This window comes from Vigna umbellata, chromosome 5 (genome assembly GCF_029865625.1).
Source record: "Vigna umbellata cultivar VRB3 chromosome 5, Vumbellata_1.0, whole genome shotgun sequence".
In the NCBI taxonomy this organism is placed as follows: Eukaryota; Viridiplantae; Streptophyta; class Magnoliopsida; order Fabales; family Fabaceae; genus Vigna; species Vigna umbellata.
Genome location: NC_142169.1, coordinates 39,302,423 through 39,314,166, shown reverse-complemented (window position 1 = coordinate 39,314,166; position 11,744 = coordinate 39,302,423). Strand labels below are relative to the sequence as shown.

Sequence of the window (11,744 nt, the reverse complement as noted above, 5' to 3'; positions counted from 1 at the left end):
ACAAGAACTTTATAGATTAGTCATAGTAAATTTAACCAAAGTACATTCTCAATTAAATATTATTATGCTTAATCATGTCTATTCTTGTACCTCTTATATGAGGAAAAAAACTAATTAACTAAAATATTTTATGTTATTATAATCTTCTTTGTGATGATGTAATCTCCTCTAATTATCTTTTAAAAAATCCAATATCTTCAATATATATTTGCTTGTTGTAGAAATCTAAAAATATTTGAAAATATCTTTTCTAGATTCAAAAATAATTGGCAAATATTATCTTTTGATATTTACTGATATAGTTAAATAAGGTAATTATTTAACAATATCAAATAAAATATCTTAAGATATATTTCCCCAAGTTATTTTTTATCATAAACATTTATCAATTATCAAAGCCCTTTTTGTAGAAAAAATAGAGAAAATCACAAGATCAAATTTTTGTTGTCGGTTCCCTCTTTTTGGCTTAGCCAAATTTCTTCACTTTTCAATGTTCCCTTAGATTGACTTCTTGTGGTCTTGATTATTTGATATGCTTGAATTTATCTTTAAGGTGTCATGAAACTTTAACCAATAAATGAGTTCAACTTAGCTCCAACTGCACTAACACAACTTAAAATATTCAAAGAACATTTATGCAAGTAAAAATTTATTTTGAACATGTTTTGGTATCTCATGCTAAATAAACCCAATTATAAAAATTTTTAATTAAAATATCCTATTAAAGTACAAAAACCAATTAATAATTCAATATTAAAGGCTAAATGAGGCATAAATATACATTTATCACTACCTTACTTTTTCGTAGAAACTAATCAGATAAATTGGAAGATCTCCCCTCAAGGATCGCTCAGGAGGTCTTTGATCTATACGCAGATGTACAAGGAGTAAGAACTCCTAGAGAGAAGTCAGAAAATTCTAGAAAAATGGTTTCTAGAGAGATTGTGTGTTTTAAAATAATGAAACTCGTTCATAACAAATCTATTTATACTAAAACCTTTTAATTTTTAAAATAGTTAAGTTTCACTATTTTTAAATCATTGTAACTTCTAAAAAAATGTGATTTTCTGAGTTTTTACATATATAACTTATAAACATATTGATAGAGGATCTCATAAGTAAAATTTAAAGACAAACACAACTAAATTTAATTAGGTTATTAATTTTTCAAACATAAAAAATAATGAGAATCAAAATTTAATTTATTAGGATGTGTGGTCAAACCTTTTCACTAAACACTTATGAAACAAAGAAACAAGAAAAATAAATTAACTTTTTTCCTAAATTAAATAATTTATAGGCTTAATACCCTATTTTGTCCCCGGTTTCGCTCGAAAATGTCAAATTAGTTCATCCTTTAAAAAGTGCGTCAATTACGTCCTCACTTAATAAAATTTGTATCAATGAAATCTCTTCCGTTAAATCCGTACAAACAACGTTAACTATTATTCTCTCTCTTCTACTTTTTATGTGCAACCCAATAGGTTTTCACTATCTACTGTTTCATTAATTTACACACACTATAATACTAAAATAGATATTCACGTATTTTGTTTTTCAAATGAACGTATATTCACTCACATTCCCTTAATTTTTTAATACATATTAATCTCCCTAATATTCTCTCTTTAATACTAAAATAGATATTCACGTATTTTATTTTTCAAATAAATGTATATTCACTCACATTCCCTTAATTTTTTAATACATATTAATCTCCCTAATATTTTTAGTAAATGATCACCACTTTTTACATTTTTAATAGTGTGACACTCGTTTTCTCACTTTATTCATAAAATTATATTTTATTTTATTTTACTTACATGAATTGTTTACCTTTTTATATTTTAAATCTTATTTATATATTAGTCGATGTGATATTTTTAAATAAAATAAGGAAAATTAATACCATTTTTTTAAAGTGTCGTTTATTAAAAATATAAGGATATGAATCTGTATATTAAATTCAGAAAGAACACGACTGTGATTTAATCGGGTTTAAGCAAAATTTCCTTGTACTTAAAATTCTTGGAGTTCAATTCTTAGGAATGAAAATAGAAACAAACTCCCAAATTCCAACTTAAAAATATATAAAACTAGTTAATACTTTTGTTAAGATGATTTGAAAATAAAACGCAATATACGGGTTCAGTTTCCAGCTATTAGTGGCTATGAGAAAAGGTTTAAAACGTGTTTTTGCATGTTTTTTATCCATATTTGGTTACTATTTATAGTGCTTCTACCTGCTGTGGTTTCTCTTTATCACTTGCTTTGCTTCTGTAAGACTGTATCTTGTTTGACAGATGTTTACTCAACTGCACTTCACATATGAACAAGAGAGTTACCAAGAGGAGTTCTTCATCCCATATGTTTGGAAGCTAGTACTCTCCAAATGGTATAGAGATTCTCATCCACACACCTTATGATGACTATTTGCAACTTTTTTCCTCTTTTATTGTTCGAACTTTGTTGATTATGGGGGTATATTAAATTCATCATCTTGTTTTTTACTGTAACTTTTGTTGATTACCTTCAAAAATGGTCTTCTTGCTTTGTGCATGTTTCTGATGTGAAATTTATGTCGTCTGCAGTGAATTTGAATTCAATGCAACAGCTATAAATTTGTTTCCAGCTGATATACCTACCAAAGTACGTGTATGAATCTCCAGTATATATTTATATATATTTTTTCGATAAGCTCTATTATATATCTGTATAGCACTCCTTGTAATCAAATAACACAATTGTCTTTTTCCTCTAGTATTTTTGTTCCTCAATCCTTCCATAGTATCTAAACATGCTTGTTGCTGCCACTGCTTATATTACTGTTTCTATGATGGAATGAATACTACATTAGAATTTTTTTTTTCCTGATAAAAGAACAAGCTAAGGAGTTAATATAAGTTCAGCTCATCATCTCTTTCTTTTCATATTTGAAAGGAAATTGAGTTGTTGTTGTCCTGTGATCAAATTTATTTTCTGTGGTCAAAATGGAAAAATAAAGGATAATGTTTTCCTCTCTGTTTGGTTCACTTTTTTTTCAAAATACTAGAGTTCTAAAAACAAAGTAAAAGTTGTTTTGCAGCTTTGTTTCTCCATACAACATTGCTTCAATTATTTTTAAATGAGAGAAAAAACGAGGCTAGAATGTGCAACTTATTTCTAAAAACTACTTCAGTCAGTTTTCCTTTTCTTGTCTAAAACCCACTTTATCCCTGCCTTTCTTTTATCATCAGCTCCCTAATCCGGAAGAGTTTTTCACCATTTTTTTAAGTACAAGAAAAACTAGGAAAAAAGCTGAGTCAAGCAATACTAGTAAGGTCTTGTCTGCTGTCATTATTTCAAGTGATAGAACTTATTCCCGTCACATTTGTGTAATGCATAATTCTAGCTACGTTTCCTTTAATTCCTAAGCAACTTAATTGTTACTTGTCAGTAAAGAACCTAATTTGCACCAGCCATTCTCTTTGACTGATGAAAAAAATAATGGAAGAATTGGTTTTTTATGGTATTTGATTTGTTGTTTTTGTTTCTTTTGCATAGGTTTGACATACTTATACATTAACTTGGATTATTGTCTTCAATGACAAAATTCACTGTGTTGCAGAAACTTGACAATGAGGTGGAAGGAAATACATTCCAAAACAGTGACTTTGACGAAGTCTGAGTATCAGCTTGATCCGTTGCCAAGTACTCCAATTCTGTTTGTGAGTATTTGTATAGATAAATTAGTTACAAAAATGTAATGTTCTCATTCTTTTCTGTTCATAAATTTTGAGTGTAATTGTTCACTCCTGAAGATGAAAGTGGTTTGAGATATCCATGTAATGAATAAATGATGATGCTAACATGTCATCCATGTTATGTCAGTTTATACAAGTTTTCCATCACTTGCACTTCCTTTTATGATTTTGTAGTAGTTTTATGATAAAGGCAAATCATCTTGGTACATCTTGATTTAGTTATTTAATATGTAAAAAAATAATAATTATGTTGTAATGTCAAAGAAGATCAATTTGTCCTTAAATTATACAAAATATGATTGAGATGTTTTTTACATATCTAACAACTAAATTATAATTTTTACTTTTACCAAGACTTTTTAATCACTATATTATCACCCATTTATATTGTAAGTTTCTTTGTTTTAAAGCTTTTTATTTTTACAAATAAATTTTTTTTTCTCTATTGTATGTTACATACAGATTTATCCGTATGTAAAAAAAATATTTTCTTTTATATATTATATACAGATATTATATATGGATTTATCCGTATATAAATTATATACGGATTTATCCGTATATAAATTATATACGGATTTATCCGTATATAATTTATATACGGATATATCCGTATATAATTTAGCTACGATGATTTTATATACGGATTTTTGTCCGTATATAAGTTGTATGTAACCAAGTGCTATATACGGACTTTGGGTCTTATATACGGATTTTGGTTGTATGTAATTCAACTTTTTCTTGTAGTGGAAAAATAGTTAACGCCGTTTGTACAGATTTAACGGAAGGGATTTCATTTATACAAATTTTATTAAGTGAGTACGTAATTGACGCACTTTTTAAAAGATAGACTAATTTGACATTTTCGAGCAAAATTGGGGACAAAATAGGGTATTAAGCCTAATTTATAATAGGTTAGTTTATAGAAATGATCTGGTATAAACTTTTTATTTTCAACTTATATTTGAATTTATAAAAAGGTAATTTTTTAACTTATTTGTATTTCTAGATAAATTTTATTTATTTATTGTAATTTTGCTATCTATATTTATTGATAAGTTTGTCTCCATAAATTTGTATTTATACTTTGATGTTTGACTAAAAACCTTCCATGCTAGGTGTCAATAAATCTTCCCTCTAGTGGTGGCTATCAATTTTCATAACATTTGATATTGGCCGTAGTATACAAAATCCAAATTACTCTTTTTCTTCTTTCATGTACGATCTAAATACAATGCATTGAAGAAATTAAAAATGGCTTAAATTCTACCTCAAATACCACAATTAAGTCCGTTCGTCTACGACTAAAATCAAGTTCACATTGCTTTTTCTTCCTAAGTATGGCAGTGTGTCAGAATACTACCCAATTTTATTTTTTATTTTTTCAAAGGAAGAGAAATGAGATGTAATTGCTTTGAAAGAAAGAAAAAGAAACGTTGGTTATAATGTTACATCAAATTTATTTATAAATGTCATATCCTTTTTAATTCTCATTTTCATAAATAAAAGAGGATGGCGTCAATGCAATAATTGTGTTTTAAGATTTTGGGAGAAAGAATATATATATATATATATATATATATATATATAGGTTTAATTGCTTGTTGCTTGTTTTGTCTCCAGTTTGGCTATAACGTGTCAAGTTAGTCCACAATTTTAAGAAAGTTTCAATTATGTCCAAACTTGGTTTAAAAGTGTCAATTTCGTCCAAACGTAGTAAAATTTGCTTGAATCAAGTCCCTTCCGTTAAATCCACATAAACGGACCTTAATTCTTTTTCTCTCTCCTCTGTTGCTCTGCTCCTCTGCACAACAGCAGACCCTCTCTTTCTTTTGAATATTTGCATACACTAAATGAATAGTTATAGTGATCACAATGACAAAGTGAAGCAACGGTTATAATTTTTGTTATAGGGATGAAAATAATGCATTTGCACTAAAAGTTGTCTATCATATTCTATATGGTAGTGTCTAATTTGGTCAATCAATATTTTAAGAAAATAAAAAGGTGTAAACAAATAATCATTTCAATGAAAAGTTTGAAAGAACGAAAAACTTTTAAATAATTTTCAATATCTTTTATTTTAATAAAATTACTTTCTTTATGTTTTAATAAATATTTTTTCGTATTTTATTTATATAAAACATACGCTTATATTTTTAAAACTTTATTTTTTACCTTTTTATATTTTTATTCAATATTATATCTTTAAATAAAATAAGAGAAATGTGTTGTTTACTAAATATATCAGGTAGATTAATTTTATTTTTATTAAAATTATAGTTGAGACGAATGTGAATTCTAAATCTAGAGGACATATAAATGTCACACATAATATTAAAATCTTCTTTAACATCATTTTAAAGAAGGTAAATGATATTTCTGCAATTATAATTTTTAATTTAATTGGTCTATACATAACTCTCCAAACTATTTAAAACATGTTTCTATTATAATTTATAAATACAGTTTAACTAAAAAATTATTGTTTTATAATAATCAAGTTCAGTTTTAACTAGTAATTAAATAGTTTGTTAATAAAAATTTTCTTTTATGGAGTGGATCCTTCTCTTTTGACAGTAAATGGAGACTCTTCCATTCCAGAAATGTGAACCATTTGATTATCTTCCTATTTTAATTAACCTCTTTATATATAACAATTACATTATATGTATCTCTTAATCTAAACTATTCATTTAAATTCAAATATTAAAATAAATTTTAGTGTATGCAAATATTCAAAAGAAAGAGAGGGTCTGCTGTTGCACAGAGAAACATAGCAGAGGAGCAGAGGAGAGAGAAAAAAATTAACGTCCGTTTCTGTAGAATTAACGGAAGGGACTTGATTGATGCAAATTTTACTACGTTTGAACGAAATTGACACTTTTAAACCAAGTTTGGACGTAATTGAAACTTTTTTAAAATGGTGGACTAACTTGACATGTTGCAGCCAAACTGGGAACAAAGCAAGCAATTAAACCTAGATTTTAATATATAAGTATCTATTTTGTGATGATTATTTAATTTTAATTATGACTCAATTTTTTATTAAAGGCATCTCTTTAACTATTACAAACAAAAATTTAAATTATAATAAATTTTAGTAACTAAAAATTGGTTGAAAAAATAATTTTTTAATTAGAGACTAATTCGATTAATAGTCAAAATCACACCAGACTAATTTAGATATTAATTTATAATAAAAATTATTTTAGTTACCAATTTAAAAAATAATTATAATTTTTATTTATAATAAAAATTATTTTAGTTCCAATAATTTTTAATTTATAACTTAATATTTAAACTAATAGTTGTTAATTACTTTTTATCATTAAATTGATCATTATTTAAAATTTTTCTTTGAATAATCATTTTAACAAATTCAAATTACATCCTATATTTTTAAATTACAGGCCCAAAAAAATGTGATTTTTTACTGAACTTAGACTTATAATTATGTTATGAAAAAATGGTCATTACTTTGTAATTTCAAAATATAATTTAATAGACACCCTTTGTTGTAAAAGAGAACCCACATTTTAACTAAATAAAAATGAGAAAATTAATATAATATACACGTGTTTGGTATCACTTTAATGAATCAAAAGCCTTTCAATGTGGCCTTTATCCATTGGAACCAAACCGATAGACCTTAACGATTGATCACTTTTGTTGTTATTAAAAAATTAAATAACCAAACTCACAATCCCCAAAAATATAAAAAAAATGAGAAAAATATTACAGGGATAGGATTTCCGCCAGAATAAGCTATAATAAACTCACATAACTAATAATATATCATTTTACTATAAAACATTAAAAAGGAAGAACAAGTACATGTGAACACTTTTTCATTTGAAAACTAAATCTTTGAAAATTTTCAACCGGATCTAGACAGTGCCACCAATAAATGTTGACAGATCAAGGCAAGGACAATTCTCTTTTATATATCATTTTTAAACGCACATTTTATTATACACATTAATTTGAATTCGTTAAATAAGTACAAAATTGTGTAAAACAACTTCAAAACAAAATATAATTTAAAGAATAATATTTTAGAGATAATAATCAATCAATATATTGAGTTTCAATTATTTTAATATTAAAAGGATTTTATTTTATTATTTTAAAATATATTATCTTTTTATAAATTATTATTTTAGAGTTTTCTGATTTTTTTATAGGAGTTTTCATCCTCTTATCGTTTTATTGAATAATTTAGATAGTAGAATTGATTTTGGCGACGACCTCTTCAATTTAGACGATTGTTTTCTTAGATGAAGTAAGTTGGTTTTCAGTTGTACCCTGATTGTGTTTTTGTTGTTCGTAGGAGCATATATGACTTCTTATGTGTTTGAAATTCTTTTTAGGCTTTTTAGAGCGATTTGATCATCTATCTAGTAAAGGAAGCTAAATATCATTATCTTAAGTTTTGGTGAAATCTGAGTTATGTGTGTCCATGTTTGAAGGTTGTTAATGATTTGATAATGTTGTTTGAATCGTTTTGTTATTGTGAAAATATTTTAGAGACCTATGATTGAATGCAATTTGACATGTTGGAAATTGGTCTATAATTGCTGATATGACATGTGAAATTTTGTGGTGATTGATTGTTGAATGAACCTAATGTTGGTGGTCTAAGCTTATGCAATTTAGGAATGATGTCACATTGTTAGCAACCTCTTTCTCTTTTTCCTTCTCCTTCTCGATCGCAACATCAGCCTCAATCTTTCATCTTAGCTGGATGTTCTCCTCCTTCAAGGCATTCATTCCTTCATCACTTATGTTTCGGAAGTCTATAAACTCCTGTTGCATTCTTGATTTTCAAGGATCGCAACAATTTCGGCCACAGAGGGGTTGACCTCTCCAACAACTTTACTCCTAGTAGAAACCATACTTGAAAACTCTTCTTCTTCTTCAAACAATTAACTCCTTCTCACTACTCGGTCAGACGGTGGACGTCAATTGTACTTACAAAGCCGAATGTACCCTAGGAAGTCTTTTTCAACTTCAAGAACTCCTACTACTCGACACTTGTATTCCAAGCCTCCTTAGTCTTCCACCGAATGATGGAATGCCTACAAAAGATTCTCCGACGCTCAAGTAAGTGCTCTAGATCATAGATTCTAGTCAAAGTTGGATTAATACAAAAAGTGAAGAATATGATTAAAATCATACTTATAGAGGTGTTTTTCTTACCAATGGCCCTCACTTGAATAAGCCTAAATTATGGGGTCATTGACCCTTAGACCCATTAGCCAACTTACTTATGGCGAATGAAAATTAATAAAATACCCTTAACTTAAAACTTAGAATCCATGATATATAAGGATATTTTTGTCTACTAAAACCCGGTACACATTGCTAAAATGTACCAACTGAAAAACAGGCGTACACGCGTTAGCAAACCCCTATATATATATATATATATATATATACTAAATTTAAATTTTTTTCATCTTTTAAATAATTATATTTTAAATCTAACTCAATATAAAATCAGATAAAATTTATATCATTTAAATATTATAAATTTATTTTACCTCAATGCATGTCACATCTTCAATAATTTCGATATATATGTCGAATTTACTACTACATATATTTATAAGTTGTTTGATAATTATAATATAATAAATTTAATAAATAACAAAATTATTTATAATATAAATGCCTATAATATTACTTTAAAAAATAGTTTTTAAATCTAATTCAGTTTTGTGAAAGAAACTTATACAAAAAGATTTACACTTTATATATAATATAAATTTGTCTTATATAAAATTTCAACATAGATTTTAAGTATTGTTTAATTAATTTTAATTTTTTTTTTGCCTACTCAATATTTGTTTGGAGATAAACGTTTTTATCATCTATAAAAAAAAATCCAGTTTTTACTTCATACTTGATTCCATAAGCAATTTACTGTGTGCAATATATATTTTTCAACGAAAGATAGATGACATATGTTAAATAAAGCACCCAAAAAATTGTTTTTCAATAAAAGTCATGACCATAAAATAAAAATATTAATATACTGCGTTAAGCATTGAAAATGTGGGAGAGTTAAAAATAATTACAGATAATGATGTTTCATTTGATAGCAACTTTTTCATATTCGCACAATGCAAATGAAATCTATGACAAAAGAAATTGAAAACTTTTCAGTAGCTTTATCTCCATATAATAAAATTCTAGTTAAACACGCAATGCATGAAATAAAGCCGCAACATAGAAGTTTCATGTCACAGCGATATGGTGCTGTTGATGTTCCTCTGAATCATAAATTCATAATGCTAAGAGATCATTATATTCAACCTCACAATAACTAACCATAGGAAATGTTTTTCTTATAAAAAATAAGAAACTTTTCTTCTGCTTTATAAAAAGTTAATTACTATGCAGTCCATCCTTATTTGGTTTCAAGTTAATTATGTTAAATTAAGGAATATTCAGCACCCTCTCATTCAAATTTGTCAAAATTTGAATATTTCGAGCGTGAAAAAAAAAAAAAGTCTGATAGTGTGCAATATGCAAATTTCACAACTAGAATAAACTTTGATAGCTTATTGTTTTAAATCTAATTTGATATCATAATTAAATCCGGTTGCTAGGTTTGTTGATATTTTTTTACTTCTTCATTCAAATATAACGGGTTAAGTATAATTTTAGTTTTTGAAATTCTTCTTTTGTCTAAAATTTTGATACATTTTTATTCCTAAATTTTAAAAATGGATATAATCTTTTTAATTTAATTATGTTAATTTTTCTATCTATAAAACATGTATTTTAATTTATAATAAATAGGAAACCTGTGAAACAAAAATGCTAGTATGAAATATATTTAACATGTCAAAAAGATTAATGTAATAATTAGATTAAAAGAATTATATTTATTCACTTTTAAGTTTGATGACTAAAATACCAAAGTTTCAAACAATGATAAATTCTAATTTGGTGTCAAAATTCAAAGATTAAAAACATACTTAAACTAAAGATAATAATATATATTTTCTCATTATTTTAAAATATGAGTATTCAACAATTTAATTTTCTTAAAAATAAGATTCAAACATTTATTGAATTTGAAAACATAAATAAAGAGGATTACATTTATCATGACTTTAATTTTACTTATTCACTAGATATTAATTAATAATTTTGTTACTAAGTTTCTAATATCATATTCAAAAGAAAACTATTTTAAAATTTTAACTTTATTATCTTATTGTAGAAGTTCTTAACAATCCAAATTTAAATAATTTATCAATCATGTTTGAATTATGTCAATCTTTATTAAAAATAAAGACTACATTTTATTTAAATAAAAATATTGTTTTACTAATGGTTTATCTAAAAGAGTTAAAGAATGGGAAATAAATTTCTTACACACAATATCATTATTTACATTAAAATAATAGCTAGAAATTTTAAATCTAATATAATTATTGATACTCAATAATTTGACAAAAATAAAGAACAATATATTGAATATATATATATATATATATATATATATATATATATATATATATATATATTAAATTACATATTATTTTTATTTTTCTATTGGTAGTCAAGATTCGTTATGAATAAGTTTAAACTTATATATAATATATATAATTGTTAAGCACATATTAACAAAATTAATTTATATAAATACTTACGCAAGAAAATAACTTCAACAAATATTACTTTTATATATATAATTTGATCTCTCTTTTATCTTGTATAGTGTGAGATAACCATCGTAAGAAAAACAATCAAAGATTATGCAATCATTCATAAATAATCAAAATTTGAATTTATATAACTATTTGGAGAAAGTCATTTTATAAATAAATTCACGCGTCTTGTTTATTTTAACTTTAATTAGTATATATATAACAAGATTCTACGATCCATATTTATTTTCTTTCGCTTTTACAAAAAAAAAACGGTCTTATGGTGTAATAAATAATAGTTAAACGGAAAAAGACAAATGCATTTAATATATGA

The 11,744-nt window shown here is 25.6% G+C and overlaps 1 long non-coding RNA gene across 1 annotated transcript; it reads left to right on the top strand.

Moving 5' to 3' along the window:
• Positions 1 to 2,274: 2,274 nt before the first annotated feature.
• On the top strand, positions 2,275 to 3,891 carry LOC148198325 (uncharacterized). The gene is made up of 3 exons (XR_015786643.1): positions 2,275 to 2,395; positions 2,592 to 2,649; positions 3,608 to 3,891. It is a non-coding gene; the product is annotated as an uncharacterized LOC148198325 (long non-coding RNA).
• The last annotated feature ends 7,853 nt before the right edge of the window (positions 3,892 to 11,744 follow it).